Here is a 23,589-nt window from a genome sequence, read left to right on the forward strand (position 1 = left end):
TCATACTGCAACTGTACCTTTGACCATTTCATACTGAAACTGTACCTTTGACCATTATGTCTTCATTACCCCCAAACTCCAGCACCTGGCAACCACAATTCTACCCCTTTCTTTTATAAGTTTGACTTTTTTAGATTCAACATATACAGTATTTATCTTTCTCATTCTGGCTTATTTCACTTAACTAAATGTCCTCCTGTTTCATCCATGTTGTAGCAAATGGAAGGATTTCCTTAGTCCTTAAGGCTGAATAATATTCCATTATATACAGGTTATATATTGGAACTGATTTTTTATATTGTGTGAAACTTCCTCTTTCTGCACGTTTTCCCAACACCATTTATTGAAGAGTCTGTCCTTTTGCCATTTTGTGTTCTTGGCACCACTGGCAAAGATCAGTTGCCTGTAAATGCACACCTTTATTTCTGGGCTTTCTATTCTGTTCCTTTAATCTATGTGTCTGTTTTAATTCCAGAACTATACTGTTTTTTTTTTTTGTTTGCTTTTTGCGGTACTCGGGCCTCTCACTGTTGTGGCCTCTCCCGTTGCGGAGCACAGGCTCTGGCTCACGGGCCCAGCCGCTCCGCGGCATGTGGGATCTTCCCGGACCGGGGCATGAACCCGTGTCCCCTGCATCGGCAGGCAGACTCTCAACCATTGCGCCACCAGGGAAGCCCTATACTGTTTTTATTAGTATAGCTTTGTAGTGTATTTTGAAATCAAGAAGTATGATGCCATCAGCTTTGTTCTTGTACAAGATTGTTTTGGCTATTCAGGGTCTTTATTATTCTATATTAATTTTAAAATTGTTTCTTCTATTTCTATAAAAAATGCTATGGGAATTTTGATAGGGATTGCATTAAATCTAGACATTTTAATAATATTAATTCTTCCAATCCATGAACACAGGATAAATTTCCATTTGTTTGTGTCTTCAATCTTTCACTTAGTTTTTACTTTCACTCTATAGTTTTCAGTGCACAGATCTTTCACCTCCTTGGTTAAATTTATTCTAGGTATTTTTTGGTTTTGATGCTATTGTAAATAGGATTTTCTTTTTCAGAACGTTCATTGGTGTACAGAAATTGAACTAATTTTTGTATATTAATTTTGTATCCTGCAACTTTACTGAATTTGTTTATTAGTTCTAACAGTTTTTTGGTGGAGTCTTTAGGATTTCTATATATCATGTCAACTGCAGAGACAGTTTTTCTTCTTTTCCAATTTGAATGCCTTTTATTTCTTTTTGTTGCCTAATTGCTCTGGCAAGGACTTCCACTACTTTGTTGACTAGAAGTGGTGATAGTTGACTAGAAGTGGTGATAGTGAGCACCCTTGTCTTGTTCCTAATCTTAGAGGAAAAACTTTCAGCTTTTCTAACTGAGTATGTTGTTAATGGTGGATTTGTCATATAGGGCCTTTACTATGTTGAAGTAAGTTCCTTCTATACCTAATTTGTTTAATCTTTATCACGAAAGAATGTTAAATTTCATCAAATGCTTTTTCTGCATCTATTCAGATCATATGCTTTTTATCACTCATTTTAATGTGGTATATCACATTTATTAATTTGCACACATTGAACATCATTGCATCCTAGGGACTGCCAGGGAAATCCTGTAGTTTTCTTGTAGTAGCCTTATTTGGCTTTGGTATCAGTTTAAAACACTGGCCTCATACAATGCATTTGTAAGTGTTTCTCCTCTTTTAATTTTTTGGGAGAGGTTGAGAAGGATTGGTATTAATTCTTTAAATGTTTGGTAGAATTCACTAGTGAAGCCATCTGGTCCTGGGATTTTGATTACTGATTCAATCTCCTTACTCATTGGTCTGTTCAGATTTACTATGTCTCCATGATTTAGTCATGGTACATTGCATGTTTCCCCAAATTTGTCCATTTCTTGTAGCCTATCCATAATAGTTGGCATACAGTTGTTCATAGTAGTCTCCTTTGATCCTTTTCATTTCGTTGGCATCAGTTGTAACATCTCCTCTTTCATGTACAATTTTCTTTCCTTGAGTCTTCTCTCCTATGTTCACAGTTAGTCTAGCTTAAGATTTGTCAATTTTGTTTATCCTTTCAAAAAGTCAGCTGTTAGTTTTGTTGATGTTTTATTGTTTTTCTAGTTTCTATTTAATATATTTCTTCTCTAATAATTATTTCCTTCCTTCTGCTAACTTTGGCCTGTGTTCATTTTTTTTTTTTTTTTAGTTCCTTGAGGTATGAAGTTAGAATTTTCAGATCTTTTTTCTTAATGCAGGCATTTATTGGTATACACATCCCTCTTAGAACTGCTTTTGCTGCATCTCATAAGACTTGGTATGTTACATTTCCATTTTCATTTGTTTCAAGGTATTTTAAAATTGCCTTTTTGATTTCTTCTTTGACTTGAGTGATTTTTCTCAAGAGTATATTGTTTAAATTATCCATTTTTCATTTTCTTTCTGTTACTAATTTCTAGTTTCATACAATTGTGGTCAGAAAAGATACTTGATATGATTTCAACCTTATTAAATTTCTTAAGACTTGTATTTTGGCCTAACATATGATCCGTCCTGGAGAATGTTCTGTATGTATTTAAGAAGACTGTATTCTACTGGTTGGATGGAATGTTCTGTATATGTCTCTTCGGTTCAGCTGGACTGATAGTTCAAATCTGCTGTTTCCTAATTGATTTTCTCTCTGAATGATCTGTCCATAATTGTGAGGTATTGAAGTCCCCCAACTATTATTGTATGGCTGTCTATTTCTCCCTTCAGACCTGTGAAAGACTGCATATATTTTTAGGAGCTCTGATGTTGGCTATATATAAATTTTAAATTTTTATATTTTTCTTGATAGACTGACCCCTTCATCATTATGCAGTGACAATCTTTGTCTGACAGTTTCTGACTTAAAGCCTATTTTGTCTTATATAAGTGTAGCTACCTTCTTACCATTTTTGGTTACCATTTGCATGGAATATCTTTTTCCAGTCATTCATTTTCAGCCTATGTCTGAGAGTAATTATTGATAGTAAGGAGTTACCATTGTGATTTTGTTGTTTTCTGACTTTTTAAAAGTCCTTTTTTACTTCCTCTCTTCCTGTGTTCCTTTGTGACTTTTTTTTTCTTGATTGTGGTATGCTGTGATTCCTTTCCCTTTATGTTTTGAATTGACTAGAAGTTTTTTCTTTGTGGTTACTATGAGGCATACATAAAACATAGATATAACATCTGTTTTAAGCTAATGATGACAACTTCAGTTGCATGCAAAAATTTGTAACATTTCACTTCTCCAACCCACATATTATGTTATTGATGTCACAATTTACATTTTAATAGTTTATTCATATCAAATTACAGTAGTCACAGTTATTTTAACAGTTTTGTCTTTTACCTTTTATACTAGACTTAAAAGTGATTTATGCATACCATTACTATATTGGCATATTCTTTTTTCCAGTTTTATTGAGATATAATCGACATATAGCACTGTATAAGTTTAAGGTGTACAGCATAACAACTTGGCTTTCATATATTGTGAAATGATTACCACATAAGCTTAGTTAATACCCATCATCTTAGATAGAAACAAAAAAAAGTTTTTTCCCTTGTGATGAGGACTCTCAGGATTTACTCTAACTTTCAAATATACCATACAGCAGTGTTAACTACAGTCATCATGTTGTACATTACATTTGCAGCACTCATCTCATAACTGGAAATTTGTAGCTTTCTGTATTAGAGTATTCTGAATTTGACTATATATGTGCCTTTACAGTACGAATTATACTTCCACGTTTTAATATTATTTTTTAAAAATTTAACATTTATTTTTGGCTGTGTCGAGTCTTAGTTGCAACACGTGGGATATTCATTGTGGCACGTGGGATCTTTCATTGTGGCGTGCAGGCTTCTCTGTAGTTGAGGCGCACGAGCTCAGTAGTTGTGGCGTGCAGGCTTAGTTGCATGTGGGATGTTAGTTCCCTGACCAGGGATCGAACCTGCGTCCCCTGCATTGGAAGGTGGATTCTTTACCACTGGACCACGAGGGAAATCCCTAAAATTTTTATTGAAGAATTCCATTAGGACTTCCTGTGAAGCAGTTCTAGAGGTGATAAACTACTCAGGGTTTTTTGTTTTGTTTTGTTTTTTCCTCCTGGAAAAAATCTGATCTTGCCTTCATTAAAAATTTTCTGACATATAACTGACAAAAAATAAATTTATATATATTATGTACTTTAAATATATTTAAAATATACAAAGTGATTATTTGATATAAGTACACACTGTGAAAATATAACTACAATCAAGTTAATTAACACATCCATCACTTTTTTTGGTAAGAATGCTTAAAATCTCTCCTAGCAAATTTCATGTATGTGATACAATACTATTAACTATAGTCACTGTGCTGTACATTAGATCCTCAGAGTTTATAATGGAAAGGGTACAAACGTTTCTGAGAAGAAACCCACGACATTCCTCCAGAATCTCTTGTGTATAACAAACTGCTTTTTCTTTGCTGCTTTCAAAAATCTCTGTCTTTGATTTTGACAGTTTGATTATAAAGTGTCCTGTTGAAGTTTTCTCTCTGTTGAAATTGACTGGGGAACTCTGGGATTCATTTATCTGGATGGTCCATATCTCTCTACATATTTGGGATGTTTTCACCCGTTATTTCTTTAAGTAAGTTTATTGCCACTTCTCTTCTCCTTCTACAAGGACTCCCATAATGCATATATTGGTTCCTTTTTTTTTTTTTTGGATTAAACAACAAGAATTTATTTCTCACAGTTCTGGAACTGGAAGTCTGAGGATAGGGTGCTAGGAGGGTGGGTGTCTGGTGAGAACTCTGTCTTTGGATTGCAGCTGGCTACCTTCTTGCTGTGTCTTCACATTTCACATGGAGGAGAGAGAGAGCTCTTCTTATAAGGACACTAATTCCATCATGAGGGGTCTTACACCCCACCCCACCCTCCCCGCCGCAATGCATATATTGGTTCTTAAAAGTCTCATAGGCTTTCTTCACTCTTTATCATTCTCCTTTCTTCCCCTCCCCCAACTGTATAATTTCAAATGATCTGTCTTTGAATTCATTGGTTCTACTGCATGATCAAATCTTCTGTTAAAGCTTTCTATGGAATTTTTGATTCATCATTGTATTCTCAGCTCCAGAATATATGTTTGGTTGTATGTTAAAGTTTCTGTCTCTTCATTTAACTTATTTTGATCACGTATTATTTTTTTGATTTTGTTGTCTGTTTTAGCTCATAGTTTTTTTGAGATGATTATTTTTCAGTTCTTTGTGCATCTATTCATAGATCTAAATTTCTTTTTGACTGGTAACTGGCAAATTATTGTCTTCCTTTGGGGGTATCATTTTCCTATTTTCCTATCTCTGCCTATGCTCTGCATGCCACCCTTTTCCAGCCATTCATTCATCTATCTTCACATTTGTCAGATAGAAGCAATCCCTAGCTGCATTATGTTCCTGGCTCTCTACTGTAAAACCTCAAGATGACACTTGGCTTTGTCTGGCCCACATCTGGGCTGCTGAGAATAGTTGGAGTCATCAAGTGTCTAGATTGGCACTACTGCAGAGTAATGCTCTTGCCCCTCTCCTGCTTCCTTGCACAGCTCAGTCAGCTGATGTGTCTCTAACCCCGTGCTCAGCCCGACAGCCTCTTCCAACTACTTACTTTTGCATTATATCCCACATGTTCCATCGAATTCTTCATGCATAAGAAGGAAATCATGATCTTGCCCACTCCTCCATCCTCCACAGTTTCAGTAGATGGCCCTGTTTTTCAGAGAGTTGAGAAGGTGGGACCTTGTGCAAACCTTGTGCAAACTTGCACTGTGCCTCCTCTAACCCAACATTCAGCCACCATCATCATCCTTATTTTGTTTTCCATATTGCATGAATCCATCATCTTTACCACCTCCATGGGTTCCACTACAAACATCCTGCTCTAAGCTCTCATCATCTTTTGCCAAGATGATGCCAAAACACTCCTAACTGGTTGGCTCACATCTGCTCTGTGTTTCTTCTGATCAGCTCTCTCTCCTGCACCAGCTCTGCCACCCATGCAAGCATTGATCCATTCACCACTCACTCCCTGAGCCACTGATGTCTCAGCATACAACCTACTTCATGGCCTTCTTTCTTGCTGCTCAACCTTACAGAGCATCTCTTATCTGTCTCATACCTGTAGCTTCCCTTCCCAACTTTGTGGAAGAGGTCTCGCCCCCTGCCGTAGCTACTTCCTGCACCTTCTGCAACTTCGGAGGCTTCTCATGCTTCCTCCTAGAAAGATAACCGGTATTTAGACTCTGTCACCATAGATTAGCTTTGACTGTCTTGACTTGATGTAAGTGGAGTCCCACAGTTTATTCTGTCATGCCTGTCTTCTTTTGATCTTCGTTATGCCTGTGAGAGTCATTCTTGTGGTTCTATGTAGTTCAACTCTGTTCTCTGTACTCAGCAGTATCTCATTGTAAGGATGTCCATTCTCCTGTGATTGCCGTTTTTTTCCCTATTTCTTGTATTATGAACATTCTTGTTCATGTTATTTTTGGAGATATATACTATGTATATACAATATAGTACTCATTTTTGTGGGGAATATACAGAGAGAGGAATGACTGGGTCTTAGGCTATGTATATGTTTAGCTTGAACAGAAACTGCCAGACAGTTTTACAGAGTGGCTGCACCCTTTCATGCTCCCACAAGCCATGTGTGAGAGTGCCCATTGCTACATTCCCATCAGCACTGGGTGTCTTCCCCTTTCCTTTCTGAGGCCCAGTGGTGAGGTGGCTCAGAACCACAGCACTGAAACCATTCTTGATGAGGTCATAGCTTTTATCCTAATTACCAAATGTAAGAACAGTACTAACGACAGTGGATAATGGCCCACAATATACTGAACATTCAACCTGTGCCAGGCACTATGGTAAGTACTTTACAGGTGTGGTCTTGTTAACCCTCATGGCAGCTGGTGAATTAGGAACTGGGCATCTCCCAGTGTTTCAGGTTAGGAAATGGTGATTTACAGGTGGTTAATAACTGTCAAGATAACTGCTTGGTAGAGGCAGGGTTTGAACTGAAGTGACATTCTTCACCACCACGCTATACTTGTTTTTGATGCAGCAGAAACCTGTTCCACTTTTCTGCACCTGGGCTTTGGTAGCACTTGGTTCCAGTGGTCCCTCTTTTCCAATTCTGACTGTATTGTTCCCTGCTTCTTAGTCTGATTGCCTCCTCAATATTGGCTTTGCCTGGCAAACTCCCTGGCAGTCCACTGGTTAGGGCTCTGTGCTTCCATTGCAGGGGGCATGGGTTCAATCCCTAGTCGGGGAACTGGGATCCTGTATGCTGTGCAGCACAGCCAAACAAAAAAAGGCTTTGCCTGGCATCTCATGGCCTTTTAACTGTAATTAGTTTCCCTGAATGATCCACCTCTACTTCGTTCTTCAGCTTCAACTCATGCATGTTGTGTTCCGTGTCCATGCTGTGATATAGACAGGATAGTTAACAAGTATTCATTGCTTTTTGGTCCTTGCACTGTAGGTGCAGTGTTTCAATTCATCCTCACAGTGATTTTTGAGAGACTCTATTTGTACTGATATGTAGGTGAGGGGGCAGAAGCTTGTGGAAGTTGAATGGCTTGCTGAAGGGCAGAAAACTAGCAAGGGGGTGTTGCTAGGATTTGTTTCTGGGCTGATTCTCCCCAGGTACCATGATATCAAACACAATACATTCTGTTGGCTTCTAAAATTTATAATTGACTACAGGTGTATAGGTTTATATTAATCATAAACCTTAGTTTAATGACACACTTTTATTTGTCAGTGCACTGTCGTATTTTTAAACTTTTCCCAATCATTTATTTTCTCTATAAAGATTATAGTGAACACCATCAGCCAATGCAAGAACAGGAGTATTACCAACCAATATCCTACCTCTATCTATACATTTCTTCTTTTTCCAGTCCTCTCTTTTCCTGAATAACTGTCTTGAACTTGCTTTCATAATTTCATTACTTTATATTGGGAGTGTTTTGTATTATAAATTGAATTTCTTTTGTAGATGTGGTGCATTTCAGATTCTGTTTCTTGTGTTGGATGTGTTATTTTGCATTTTTCAAGCAACTTGTCTATTTCATCTAGTCAGCTCATCACTTTATTACATCATACTTGCTTGTAAGTATATTTAAAGAAAATATAGTTTTCTGTTTTTTAATTTCTGATAAGTAGTATCATTGTTGATTGCTATGGCTTGAATGTGTCCCCTACATGTTGAAATCCTCTCATCCAAAGATGATGGTATTAGGAGGTGGGACTGTGTAAGTCATGAGGGTGGAACCCTCCTGAATGGGATCAGTGTTTTATCAAACAGGCTCCAGAGAGATCCTTCGCTTCTTCCACCATGATAGCGAGAAGGCACAAGCTATGAACCAGGAATAAGGCCCTCACCAGAATGTGACCATGCTGGCACCTTGATCCTGGGCTTCCCAGCTTCCAAAACTCAAATTTCTGTTTGTAAGCTACCCAGGCTGTGGTACGTTGTCACAGCAGCCTGAATGACTAAGACATTACTATAGTCTTCTGATATATGCTTTTAAAAAAGTCTGTGTTAAATAATTAAGAATCACAATGTGTGCACTATAGCTTTCTTTCTTCTTGAAATATTCTGTTACACCAGTATATCACAGTATATTTATCAATTTTTGTGGACATTCACCTGTTTCCATAATTACACCCATAAATTCTGACTATACTGTTCAGTTAAAGATACTCACTTGTTTCCTTTTTATTTATTTATTTATTTAGTTAGTTATTTTTTGTGGTTACCCACCTTGCTGTTATATGCAGATTCTTTTTTAAAAAATTTACTTTTTTATACAGCAGGTTATTATTAGTTATCTATTTTATACACATTACTGTGTATATGTCAATCCTAATCTCCCAATTCATCCCACCACCGCCCCCCCCAACCCCTGCTTTCCCCCTTGGTGTCCATATGTTTGTTCTCTACATCTGTGTCTCTATTTCTGCCTTGCAAACCAGTTCATCTGTACCATTTCTCTAGATCCCACATATATGTGTGATATTCATTTTTCTCTTTCTGACTGATGATATTCATTTTTCTCTTTCTGACTGACTTCACTCTGTATGAGTCTCTAGGTCCATCCACATCTCTACAAATGACCAAATTTTGTTCCTTGTTATGGCTGAGTAATATTCCATTGTGTATATGTACCACATCTTCTTTATCCATTTGTCTGTCAATGGGCATTTAGGTTGCTTCCATGACCTGGCTATTGTAAACAGTGCTGCAGTGAACATTGGGGTGCATGTGTCTTTTTGAATTATGGTTTTCTCTGGGTATATGCCTAGTAGTGGGATTGCTGGGTCATATGGTAATTCTATTTTTTAGATTTTTAAGGAACCTCCATACTGTTCTCCATAGTATCGATTTACATTCCCACCAACAATGCAAGAAGGTTCCCTTTTCTCCACACCCTCTCCAGCATTTGTTGTTTCTAGATTTTCTCATGATGCCCGTTCTACCGGTGTGAGGTAACACCTCACTGTAGCTTTGATTTCCATTTCTCTAATAATTAATGATGTTGAGCAGCTTTTCATATGCCTCTTGGCCATCTGTATGTCTTCTTGGAAATGTCTATTTCGCTCTTCTGCCCATTTTTGGATTGGGTTGTTTGTTTTTTGATATTGAGCTGCATGAGCTGCTTGTATATTTTGGAGATTAATCCTTTGTCAGCTGCTTCGTTTGCAAATATTTTCTCCCATTCTGAGGGTTGTCTTTTCCTCTTGTTTATGGTTTCCTTTGCTGTGCAAAAGCTCTTAAGTTTCATTAGGTCCCATTTATTTATTATTTTTTTTATTTCCATTTCTCTAGGAGGTGGGTCAAAAGGGATCTTGCTGTGATTTATGTCATAGAGTGTTCTTCCTATGTTTTCCTCTAAGAGTTTTATAGTGTCGAGTCTTACATTTAGGTCTTTAATCCATTTTGACTTTATTTTTGTGTATGGTGTTAGGGAGTGTTCATTCTTTTACATGTAGCTGTCCAGTTTTCCCAGCACCACTTATTGAAGAGACTGTCTTTTCTCCATTGTATATCCTTGTCTCCTTTGTCATAGGTTAGTTGACAATAGGTGCATGGGTTTATCTCTGGGCTTTCTATCTTGTTCCATTGGTCAATATTTCTGTTTTTGTGAAACTACCATACTGTCTTGATTACTGTAGTTTTGTAGTATAGTCTGAAGTCAGGGAGTTTGATTTCTCCAGCTCCGTTTTTTTCCCTCAAGATTGCTTTGGCTATTCGGGGTGTTTTGCGTCTCCATACAAATTTAAAGATTTTTTCTTCTGCTTTTGTAAAAAAATGCCATTGGTAATTTGATAGGGATTGCATTGAATCTGTAGATTGCTTTGGGTAGTATAGTCATTTTCACAATATTGATTCTTCCAGTCCAAGAACATGGTATATCTCTCCATCTGTTTGTGTCATATTTGTTTTCTTTCATCAGTATCTTATAGTCTTCTGAGTACAGGTCTTTTACCTCCTTAGGTAGGTTTATTCCTAGGTATTTTATTCTTTTTGTTGCAGTGGTGACTGGGAGTGTTTCCTTAACTTCTCTTTCTGATCTTTCATTGTTAGTGTATAGGAATGCAAGAGATTTCTGTGCATTAATTTTGTATCCTGCTACTTTACCAAATTCATTGATTAGCTCTATTAGTTTTCTGGTAGCATCTTTAGGATTCTCTATGTATAGTATCATGTTATCTGCAAACAGATACTTCTTCCTTTCCAATTTGGATTCCTTTTATTTCTTTTTCTTCTCTGATTGCCATGGCTAGGACTTCCAAAACTAAGTTCAGTAATAGTGGCAACAGTGGACATCCTTGTCTTGTTCCTGATCTTAGAGGAAAAGCTTTCAGTTTTTCACCACTGAGAATGATGTTTGCTGTGGGTTTGTTGTTTATGGCATATGGCCTTATTATGTTGAAGTAGGTTCCCTCTATACCCACTTTCTGGAGTGTTTTTATTATAAATGGATGTTGAATTTTCTCAAAAGTTTTTTTTGCATCTATTGAGAAGAGCATGGTTTTTATTCTTCAATTTGTTAATATAGTGTATCACACTGATTGATTTATGTATATTGAAGAATCCTTGCATCCCTGGGATAAATCCCACTTGATCATGGTGTATGATCCTTTTAATGTGCTGTTGGATTCTGTTTGCTAGTATTTTGTTGAGGATTTTTGCATCTAGGTTCATCAGTGATATCAGTCTGTAATTTTCTTTTTCTGTAGTATCTTTGTCTGGTTTTGGTATCAGGGTGATGGTGGCCTTGTAGAATGAGTTTGGGAGTGTTCCATCCTCTGCAATTTTTTGGAAGAGTTTGAGAAGGATGGGCGTTAGGTCTTCTCTCTCTAAATGTTTGATTGAATTCACCTATGAAGCCATCTGGTCCTGGACTTTCATTTGTTGGAATGTTTTTTTTCTTTTTTGTATGAATTTTCTTTTTATTCTGAAGAAGTTACATATTTAACATATTGTGTGTCCTCACTTATGAACACGATGACTTCTCTCTCCATTTGAGGACATAGCGAGAAGGTGGCTCTCTGCAAGCCAGGAAACTGAACCCCATAGGAATCTTGATCTTGGACTTTCCTAACTCCAGAACTGAATATAGAAAAAAGACACAATATGTGGCAAAAACAGGAAAGTAAACAACTAGTGACAATGAGAGGAAACAAGATGGTGGAGAAGGACCTTGTGTTCAACTCTTCTCATGAGCATACCAAAATCACAACTAACTGCTGAACAACCATCAATAAAGATGACTGGAACCTACCAAAAAAAAATTCTACAGCCAAAGACATAAAGAGGAAACCAGAGCGAGATGGTAGGAGGGGCACACTCACAATATAATCAAATCCCATACCTCCCAGGTGGGTGACACACAAACTGGAGAATACTGGAGGATAATTATATCACAGAAGTTCTGCCACAGGAGAGTTCTTAGCCCCACGTCAGGCTCCCCAGCGTGAGGGTCCAGCATCAGGAGGAGGAGCCCCAGAGCATTTGACTTTTGAAGGCCAGCAGGGCTTGAATGCAGGAGCTCCACAGGACTGGGGAAAACAGAAACTCCACTCTTGGAGTGCACACACAGTCTCATGTACACTGGGACCTAGGGCAAAAGCAGTGACTTCATAGGAGTGTAGACCAGACCTACCTGCTGGTCTTGGAGGGTCTCCTGGGGAGGCAGGGGCAGCTGTATCTCACCCTGGGGATGTACACACTGGAGGTGGAGATATTGGTGAGTATTCATCTACATTAACTTGTCACTGAAGGCAGAAGTCTTTCTGGGGTCATTAGCACCAAGACCTAACCCCACCCAAAAGCCTGTAGGCTCCCATGCTGCGATGCTTTAGACCAAACAGCCAACTTGGTGGGAACACAGCCCCACCCATCGGCAGATAGGCTGCCTAAAGACTTCCTCAGTCCACAGCCACCTCTAGAGACATCCCTTGACATGGCCCTGTTCACCAGAAAGCGAAAACCCAGCTCTACCCTCCAGTGGGTAGGCATCAGCCCCTCCCACCAGGAGGCCTGCACAAGCCTCTTGACCAGCCTCACTCACCAGGGGGCAGTCCATATGCAAGAGAACTATGATCCCTAAGCTTGTGTAACTAAGTCCTCAAACACAGGTCAGAAACTACTGTAGGAGCAGCTGTCCTCTGCCCCTTGGGTGATGAGAGGGGAGTGTACTGCTGGGACAAATAGTCCATCCCCTACAGAGGGCCACTTCTCCAAGGTTGAAAAACATAATGAACCTAACACACATAAAAATGCAAATAGAAATTCAGACAAAATGAGACAGCAAAGGAATATGTTCCAGATGAAGCAACAAGAAATAAACCCACAAGAACAACTAAATGAAGTGGAGATGGGCAATCTACCCAAGAAGAGTTAAGAGTAATGATCGTAAAGATGACCCAGGAATTCGGGAAAAGAAAGGATGCAGAGAAGTTTAAGTTACAAGAAGTTTTTAGCAAAGAGTTAGAAAATATAAAGAACAACTGAACAGAGTTGAAGAATACAATAACTGAAATGAAAAATACACTATAAAGGGATCAACAGCAGAATAAATGAGGCAGAAGAATGGGTCAGTGAACTGGAAGAGAGTGGTGGAAATCGCTGCCACAGAACAAAGAAGAAAAAAGAAATGAGGACAGTTTAGAGATATCTGCGACAACATCAAACACACTAACATTCACATTATAGGGTCCCAGAAGGAGAAGAGAGAAAGGGCCAAGAAAATACTTGAAGAGATAATAGCTGAAAACTTCCTTAACACGGGAAAGGTAACAGTCACTCCAAGTTCACAGGAAGTGCAGAGTCCCATACGGGATTAATCCGAGGAGGAACATGCCAAGACACATGGCAAGAAAGAAAATATTAAAAGCAACAAATAACATACAAGGGAATTCCCATAATGCTATCAGCTGACCTTCAGTAGAAACTCTGCAGGTCAGAAGGGAATGGCATGATATATTTAAAGTGATGAAAGGGGGAAACCTACAACCAAGAATACTCTACCCAGCGAGACTCTAGTTCAGATTTTATGGAGAAATCAAAAGCTTTATAGACAAGCAAAAGCTAAAAGAATTCAGCATCACCGAACCAGCTTTACAACAAATGCTAAAGGATCTTCTGTAGGCAGAAAAGAAAAGGCCACAACTAGAAACAAGAAAATTATGAAATGGGAAAGCTCACCAGTAAAGGCGAACATAAGTATAGGTAGGAAATCATCTACACACAAACTATGGAGGTTAAAGACAAAAGTAGTGGGACTTCCCTGGTGGCACAGAGGTTAATCTGCTTGCCAGTGCAGGGGATATGGGTTCAGGCCCTGGTCTGGGAAGATCCCACATGCCGTGAAGCAACTGAGCCCGTGTGCCACAAATACTGAGCCTGCACTCTAGAGCCCTCAAGCCACAAATACTGAGCCTGCGTGCCAAAACTACTGAAGCCCACACACCTAGAGCCTGTGCTCCACAAGAGAAGCCACTGCAATGAGAAGCCTGCGCACCACAATGAAGAGTAGCCCCCACTCACTGCAACTAGATGAAAGCCCACGTGCAGCAGCGAAGACCCAATGCCCCCAAAAATAAATAAAGTAAAATCTAAAAACATTAAAAAAAATCCTTTTAAAAAAATAAATAAAGTTCTTGGTGAAAATGAAAAATGTGTCTTTTATTTTTACTTAAAAACCAAAGGCACTTTTTGGCCAACCCAATATATATAAAACAGGAACAAGACTCATAGAGCACAAACTAGTGGTTACCAGTAGGGAGAGGTAAAGGAGGAGGGGCAAGATAGCTGTATGGGATTAAGAGGTATAAACTACTCTGTATGAAATAGATGAGCAACAAGGATATACTGTACAGCACAGGGAAATAGACCCATTGTTTTGTAAGTACTTTAAATGGAGTATAATTTATAAAAATACGGAATCACTATGTTGTACACATGAAACTAATATAATATTGTAAATCATCTATACTTCAATTAAAAAGTGGCTACTTCTGGGCTCTCTATTCTATTCCACAAGAACATACACACTGGCCAAAAAACTTAATGAGGAGTTCAACCTCAGTGGTAATGAGGTAAATGCCAGTGAAGACCAGAGTAAGAAACCAGTTAGCACCTATTCAACTGGAAGAAATTATAGAACCCAAAAATATCATGTGTGGGACAGGATGTGGTGTATGAAATCTCACATTCATTGCTGGTGAAGTTAACAAATTGATAACGTCACTTTAGAAAACACTGGGCAACATCTTGTAAAGTTGTTTTCCATCAGTCATTCCACTCATAAGAAGAATTACAACTAAAACTCCTGCACGTGTGTGCAGCAAGGTGGATAACCACCAAATTAAAAAAAGAAAGAAAAAGGAAACAAGTATCTTTCATTGAACAAGGTAGTATAGTGAGAATTTTTGGATATAATTATGGAAATAGGTGAATGTCCACAAAAATCGATAAATACATTGTGATATGTTGACGTAACAGAATATTTTGAGAAGAAGGAAAAAAAACCACTACAGGGACTTCCCTGGTGGTGCAGTGGTTAAGAATCTGCCTGCCAATGCAGGAGACACGGGTTCAAGCCCTGGTCCGGGAAGATCCCACATGCCACGGAGCAACTAAGCCCATGTGCCACAACTAAACTACTGAGCCTGCGCTCTAGAGCCCGCAAGCCACAACTACCTAGCCCGCGTGTGCTGCAACTACTGAAGCCTGTGCACCTAGAGCCTGTGCTCTGCAACAAGAGAAGCCACTGCAATGAGAAGTCCACACACCACAAGGAAGAGTAGCCCCCGCTCGCCGCAACTAGAGAAAGCCTACTTGCAGCAATGAAGACCAACACAGCCAAAAATAAATAAATAAATTTAAAAAAAAAAACAAAAAAAACCAACACTACAGCTCACACACAGTGATTCTTAGTAATTTAACACTGAATTCTTTAAAAGCATGTATCAGAAAACTACACCAATGTCTTGGTCCATTTGGGCTGCTGTAACATACCAAAGCCTGGGTAGCTTACAAACAACAGAAATTTGTTTCTCACAGTTCTGGAGGCTGGGGAGTCCAGGATCAAGGCGCCAGCATGGTCACATTTTGGTGAGGGCATTCTTTCTGGTTCATAGCCAGTGGCTTCTTGCTGCGTCCCCACATGGTGGAAGGGATGAGGGATCTCTCTGGAGCCTGTTGGATAAGACACTGAACGCTCATGACTTCTGCACCTCCCAATGGCCCTAACTCCTAATACCATCATCTTTGGAGATGAAGATTTCAACAAATGAATGTGAGGGGTACACATTCAAGCCATAACAATCAAGTATGATAACCATTTATCAGAAATTAAAAAACAGAAAACCATATAATACGCTGTTTAAGTATGCTTACAAACAGGTATGATATGATTTTAATTAAGCCAATGAATTGACAACTAGATGAAATAGACAAACTGCTTGAAAGATGCAAAATAACAAATCCAGCACAAGAAACAGAAAATCTGAAAGCCACCACATCTACAAAAGAATTTCTATTTATAATATAAAACACTCCCACATATAAAGTAATGAAATTATGAAGGCAAGTTCAAGACAGTGATTATCTTTGTCAGGAAGGGAGAGGATGGGAAAGGGAGAAATATATAGATCAAGGTAGGATATTGCTTGGTAATACTCCTGTTCTTGCATTGGTTGATGGCGTTCACTATAATTTTTTTTTTTTTAATCTTTTGGCCGCACTGCGTGGCATGTGGGATCTTAGTTCCCTGACCAGGGATTGAACCCACATCCCTTGCATTGGAAGCATGGAGTCTTAACCACTGGACCACCAGGGAGGTTCCCACTATAATCTTTTTAGGGGAAATAAATAAATGACTGGGAAAAGTTTAAAAAGAAATTAAACATGATAGTACATTGCCAGATGATGAGTGTGTCATAAACCAAGGTTTATGATTAATATAAACGTATACAACTGTAGTCAAATATAAATGTTAGAAGCCAACAGAGTATTGTGTTTGACATCATGGTACCTAGGGAGAATCAGCCCAGGCTCAAATCCCAGCAACACCCCCTTGCTAGTTTTCTGACCTTCAGCAAGCCGTTCAACTTCCACAAGCTTCTGCTTCCTCACCTACAAATCAGAGTACAAGTAGAGTCTCAAAAAATCACTGTGAGGATGAATTGAAACAGTGTATATACAGTGTTTACAAGCACCAAAAAGCGATGAATACCTGTTAACTATCCTGCCTATATTGCGGCATGGATATGGGACACAACATGCATGAGCTGAAGAACTAAGAGTAGAGGCGGATCATTCTGGGAGACTAATTACAATAAAAAGAAAGGGCCATGAGATGTCAGGCAAAGCCAATATTGAGGAGGCGATCAGAGTAAGAGGCAGAGAACAGTCCAGTCAGAATTGGAAAAGAGGGACCACTGGGACTAAGTGCTACCAAAGCCCAGGTGCAGAAAAGTGGAACAGGTTTCTGCTGCATCGAAAACCAGTACAGCGTGGTGGTGAAGAATGTCACTTCAGTTCAAACCCTGCCTCTATGAAGCAGTCATCTGGACAGTTATTAACGACCTGTAAATCACCATTTCCTAACCTGAAACACTGGGAGATGCCCAGTTCCTAATTCACCAGCTGCCACGAGGGTTAACAAGACCACACCTGTAAAGTACTTAGCATAGTGCCTGGCACAGGTTGAATGTTCAGTATATCATGGGCCATTATTCACTGTTGTTAGTGCTGTTGTTGCATTTGGCAATTAGAATAAAAGCTATGACTTCATCAAGAATGGTTTCAGTGCTGTGGTTCTGAGCCACCTCACCACTGGGCCTCAGAAAGAAAAGGGGAAGACACCAAGTGCTGATGGGAATGTAGCAATGGGCATTCTCACACATGGCTCGTGGGAGCGTGAAAGGGTGCAGCCACTCTGTAAAACTGTCTGGCAGTTTCTGTTCAAGCTAAACATATACATAGCCTAAGACCCAGTCATTCCTCTCTCTGTATATTCCCCGCAAAAATGAGTACTATATTGTATATACATAGTATATATCTCCAAAAATAACATGAACAAGAATGTTCATAATACAAGAAATAGGAAAAAATTAAAATGGTAATCACAGGAGAATGGACATACAATGAGATACTGCTGAGCACTGAAAAAGAACAGAGTTGAACTACATAGAACCGCAAGAATGACTCTCACAGGCATAACGAAGATCAAAAGAAGACAGACATGACAGAATAAACTGTGGGACTCCATTTACATCAAGTCAAGACAGTCAAAGCTAATCTATGGTGACAGAGTCTAAATACCAGTTACTTTTCTAGGAGGAAGCATGAGAAGCCTCCGAAGTTGCAGGAGAAGGTGTGATTTAGTCTCTGGTGCAGGAAGTAGCTACGGCAGGGGGCGAGACCTCTTCCACAAAGTTGGGAAGGGAAGCTACAGGTATGAGACAGATAAGAGATGCTCTGTAAGGTTGAGCAGCAAGAAAGAAGGCCATGAAGTAGGCTGTATGCTGAGACATCAGTGGCTCAGGGAGTAGTGAATGTTTGGATCAACGCTTGTATGGATGGCAGAGCTGGTGCAGGAGAGAGAGCTGATCAGAAGAAACACAGAGCAGATGTGAGCCAACCAGTTAGGAGTGTCTTGGCATCATCTTGGCAAAAGATGATGAGAGCTTAGAGCAGGATGTTTGTAGTGGAACCCATGGAGGTAGTAAAGATGATGGATTTACCCAATATGAAAAACATAAAATAAGCAGGATGATAATGGCTGAATGTTGGGTTAGATGGAGGCAGAGTGTTATGAGTTTGTACAAGGTCGTTTCCCACCTTCTCAACTGTCTGAATGACAAGGCCATCCACTGATACTGTGGAGGATGGAGGAGTGGGCAAGATCATGATTTCCTTCTAAGGTATGAAGAATTTGATGGAACATGTGGAATGTAATTGAAAGGTGAGTATTTGGAAGAGACTCCATCGGGCTGTGAAGGGGGCTAGAGACACACATGAACTGGCTGGGGAGTGCAAGGAAGCAGGAGAGGGGCAAGACCGTGACTGCAGTGGCACCAGTCAACACACTTTGTGACTCCAACTGTTCTCAGCAGCCCAGATGTGGGCCAAACAAAGCCAAATACCATCTTGAGGCTCTACAGTAAAGGAGGGCCAGGAAGACAATGCAGCTAGGGATTGCTTCTGTCTGACAAACAGAAGGATAGATGAACAGGTGGAAAAGGGTGGGATGCAGCCTACGGGCAGAGATGGTAACATAAACTCTTTTATTCTGATCTAGGAGGACATGTGAGAGATTATGCATTGTGATTGTTGGTATTACATGAAAGATCCTAACAGCTGACATTTTTTGAGCTTGTAACTATAACTCAGGCATGGTGCTAACTAATTTCATGCATCAAATGATTACATCTTCAAACAGCCCAATGAGTTAGAAATTATTATCACTTTCATTTTTCAGGAGTAGGCTGAGTGCAGCAGACTGGTTTGATGTAAACAAAACCCAGAAACCCATCTGCTCTTCTCCTTGGACACAGAGCTAAACCTCAGTTCCCAGCTGCATCGAAAGAGGGATACAGACTCACAGACATAGAGAACAAGCTTGTGGCTGCCAAGGGGGAGGGTGGGGTGGGGGAGGGATGGATTGGGAATTTGGGATTAGTAGACGTAATCTATTATATATATGTATGACTGAATTGCTTTTCTGTACACCAGAAACTAACACAACATTGTAAATCAACTATACTTCAATAAAATAAATTGAACAAAAAAAGGGATGGCCAACTGCCGAGTTCTTGTCAAGAGTGTGAGGGGACATAATGTAGGTGTGACTTCCATACTTCCTCTCATTTCCCCTCTGCCAGTAGAATGATGCCAAGGTAACCATAAAGCCAGACAGGCGACACCTGGGTCTCTGAATAACCGTGTGATACAATCTCACACGCTGACCCACACGAGCCCTGCCATGAGTGAGAAAAATCCTTCATGTGTTGAGCCACTCAGCTTTTGGAGACTATCTGTTACTGCAGTGAACATTAACAGCCTAAATTAACTAAAGGAGGCCCGACAAAATCATGCAACTTCCCTACTGCCACTGGGCTGGTGACCGGCAAAGGCAGGTTTTAATACCAAGCAGTTGGAGCCCAGAGCCTTGCCCTTATACATAAAACAGGTTCTTTACCCTGTGGCAGAGAAGAATCTGTTGAGGTGGGAGGACAAAGGGACTTTGAGACGGAGAGCTCTACCCTGACCCAGGCACCCAAGAAGGCCACAACAAGAAGCTTCCCACGGAATTCCAGAGACAGTGGTCCCCTCAGTTAAGGTTGCCATGACCCCTCCTGCCCAACACTTGGTCACCCACCTGGACAGGCACTTTGGGAGAGGCTTCTCTTCACCACCCACAGCTCCTGCCTGTGCTTCAGTGGGTGGATTAGATCTGGTTTGGGAACCGGATATCCTGTTTGTGGATAAAGAAATAAGATGTTCGTATTTTAGCAAAGACAAAAAGGAATGTTTCAGTCCTGTCTGGGACTTTGAGATGGAGAGACCTCGGAATGAGGCTGCTCTTGTCCAAACTGATCTGTGACCTGGGAACCAAAGCCAAGAACGTTATCATTAGGCCCTAAAGGCTGAGTAGGGTAGTGCTAGCTGTCTAGGGTGATCCATCTCCCTAGTCCTGGAGGACCCCCCAAAACTGTCCAGATGCAGTCATGGGACCCAGATGCACTAGTGTTCATGGAACATTAATTATGACCATTGCTAACAACTGCCTTCCTTGACACTGACCCACTTTTTATTTAACTTTAATACATGTCTTCATATAGGGAATCTTGTGTCCCTATAAGAAATGGAAAAACCAGTTTCATTTGCCACAAATGCAAAGTTACTGCAAGAAAATCAAAACAGAACTAAGTCTCAATAAACTCATGCTGCCTGCTCAGGGCTCTGAGTCTGAGGCTGTCCCTTCTGTTGAAGAGAGAAATTGCCAGCAGTCAAAGGGACATTAAAAGACAGCATGAAACAGCAACAGGACAAACAAGAGAAAAAGGAATGGCCTTCTCTGATTGTCCATCATTGCCACTTGCCATGTTTGTGCACCCTCTAAAATGATCTCCCATACCAAGAGACGATCATGGCCCAGACTTAAGTACACGAGGGATGAGCATGTAGGCATCAGAGGCCAAAAAAGCCTTTTAAAGGAGATTCTGTTTTTCAGAATGACTGCCAGTAGGACTCACACAGATGCCTCCTGATGTCCTGTCTGCTTCACTCACTTGCTGAACAACATGCCATTACCCAGGGGTTCTGCTGACTGGGCTATAAACCAATCAAGCTTGGCCACTCAGTCTCCATCTTGTAGGAATCTGGAGAAGGAACAAATTAGGGCCAGCCTGTGCTGAGCACTGGAGTAAGAGGTAAAAAGAAGTGTGGGCTCGGGTGGCTGTTTCCTGCCACTAGAACACCCATGCAGAGACAGCCAGACGTAGAGAAAGACAGATATATGAGAAAAAAAAAAAGTACAGCAAGAAGTAGAGACAAGGAATTGAGGGGTTTCTTAGATCAAGGGTAGGGGTGACCATTTCTGGCTATCAGCTCCCTGCAGCAGAAAAAGCCAATCTGCTGAGAATGGCACAAGGAGACCCACAAATAGATCAGAAGACACCAAGGCCAGTATCTAATCAGGATTTCTTCCATTTCCTGACTTTAGTCTCTCATGGTGCCTGACTGGACCTCCTACCCCTCAATATTATAAGACACCCATATTTCCTCCAACAAATCCTTCTCCTCTGCCATCTGAGCCGTTTTGAGGGGAACTAGGTTTCTTGCTCCAAATTCCTTGTGGCAGACACAGGAGCCAGAAGATAAACCAATACATGTCAGGGCCGTGGGGAGGAGGGAGAGTGTCCTCAGAAGCCTCCTGAAAAGGGCAGCATGAAAGAGGTTGCAGGTCCCCACAGAAAGAGCAGTGAGGCCTTACCCACAGGTCTCCAGCATCACCTCCCAGTACAGGCTCCTTTGGGCAGCATCCAGCTGCCCCCACTCGTCCTAGGTAAAGGTCACTGCCACGTCCTTGAAGGTCACGGATGCCTGGAAAGTCAAACAGAGGTAGCTTTGTTGGCCCTGGGACAGACAGATGTGATTAGAGCTCAACGTTCAGTCGTTGGTAAAGGACCAGAGGGCCTCAAAGTCAATATCACTCAGCACTTCCTGGGAGCCCAGCTCTGTCAGGCTCCAAGGCGAGGCAGACACTGCCTTTGGGCAGAATGTGACTGTATTAGAGCCAAAGGTCTTCTATGCTGAAATCATTCACAAAAGACATAGAACGATGCCAAGGCCGTGTGGCCTAAGAGACATGCACGCATTCTGGCAATGAAGGGGAGGGAACAGATGACAGTGATCATAATACTAATCAGCAGTTGAGCATAATACTAATCAGCTGGTCCTCACCATGTGCCTACACCATGGCCTCTAATTCCCTGTGTGAGCGGGACCAAGAAGGGCGGCAACCAAAACGGGTCCTGCGGGCTCCCTCTAACCCCCCCACACAAGGTCTTACAAGGCGCAGAGGTGGTTCCCACCTTTTTATGGTGATTCTCTGGGAAGTTCTGAAAGGTCGCGGGCAAGGGAAGCCTGTAAACACAAAAGAAACACGTTTCAAAAGAACTAACGCCCCCAGGACGCCGGAAGTCCAAGCCAACACAGGAAACGCCCGTTTTACCGTCCCTATTGGCCCAATTCTTACTGCTTCCTCCCAGCACAGACTTCTGGGTAGTGTAGTTTCTCTCCTGCAGGCAGCCTGGCCAAGAACCGGAAAGCCTTCAGGGAACCCTAGGTGGGGTGCTAGGAAATGATGGCCTGAGGCTCTTAGGAAGGGGCCGGGCCTCGCACCTTCTTAAAGGGGAAGTACACAGATTTATCCGCCACCTGTCACAGATAACTTTAAAGATTTCAGATGCTCCAAAGGTTACAAACCTAATTGGATACACCACACCAAACTATGACTCAGAAAGTGTGTATCTGTATCTAAGAGGAAACATATGATATTTAGCTACTCTTCAAATACATGGAGATTGAAGCCTTAGAGTTGGTCCTGTGGACCAAAAAAAATGCACAACAGAGAGATGTGAGTTAAGTTTTATAAGGGGCAAAATGAGGACTTTAGCCTGGGACACAGCGGCTCAGATAGCTCTGAGGAACTGCTCCAAAGAGGTGTGTGCGTGCGTGCGTGTGTGTGTGTGTGTCAGTATATATGTGGTTTATGGTGAAGAGAGATACATGCAACCAAGCATACATTTTTGCAGAATGTTGCCACTAGTCCTGAGGAGCAGATGTCTCCATTAATGATTTTAGTGCTTTTCTAGATATGAGAAGATGTAAGAAATTGGGCTGATAAAACCTTCTCCTGAAAATATCTAACTATCTAAAGGCCTGTTCTGCCAGTTTTTCCTAGAGCACAGAGTGCCTCATTCCTGATCTCTGCTCTGAACTCCTCTCAAGGTGTGTTGAAAGTCAGCAACTGCAGTGGCTAGTAATCTAATCCTTGTAGAGACAGATGGCTAGTGACAATTTTTATTTGGCAGTTTTGTAAATTTCAGTATGTTTTGTTAGGGATAAGTGAGAAAAGTCTCCAGCAGGGATGGAAAGATGGAAGGGAGGGGAGGACTTTCAGAGGCTCTGAAGCTGGTGAACATGGGTGGCACTCTGCCTCTGGTTGCCTCAGAAAACGTCTGTCCTGTTGGTATAATCAGTGATGTGTCCAACCCAGCAAGCAACATTATTTTATCCAGATACTGTTTCCTAATCCACATCCTAAAACACATTCAATTTCTTTTAGGAATCTGGAAAGGAAAGCCACTTACACAATGTCATTTCCTGCCAGGAAAGAAGCTGTCACAACCCCTGCAAGTGTGCCAAAGGGGCCTCTGAAACCTGAGACAAATATTTGTGACTTCAGGGTCTCAATTCCTTACTA

The 23,589-nt window shown here is 40.8% G+C and overlaps 2 long non-coding RNA genes across 3 annotated transcripts in view; one reads left to right on the plus strand and one right to left on the minus strand.

Annotated features, from left to right (window-relative positions):
* The window catches only part of LOC309977136, a 37,147-nt gene extending 17,915 nt beyond the window's left edge, over positions 1 to 19,232 (plus strand). Inside the window, exon 3 of the long non-coding RNA XR_014327027.1 lies at positions 19,078 to 19,232. This is a non-coding gene — a long non-coding RNA (uncharacterized lncRNA). The remainder of the gene's footprint in view (positions 1 to 19,077) is intronic.
* On the minus strand, positions 1,175 to 22,278 carry LOC309977135. Of its 2 annotated transcripts, none has more exons than XR_014327025.1 (4): positions 22,196 to 22,278; positions 21,595 to 21,704; positions 19,978 to 20,073; positions 1,175 to 4,042 (listed from the first exon to the last, which is right to left on the minus strand). It is a non-coding gene; the product is annotated as an uncharacterized lncRNA (long non-coding RNA). The 2 variants fall into 2 exon arrangements; XR_014327026.1 differs by lacking the exon at positions 1,175 to 4,042 and adding an exon at positions 15,523 to 15,788.
* Positions 22,279 to 23,589: the final 1,311 nt, after the last annotated feature.

The sequence above is a fragment of the Leucopleurus acutus genome (assembly GCF_964270905.1).
Source record: "Leucopleurus acutus genome assembly, chromosome: 20".
NCBI classification, from domain to species: domain Eukaryota; kingdom Metazoa; phylum Chordata; class Mammalia; order Artiodactyla; family Delphinidae; genus Leucopleurus; species Leucopleurus acutus.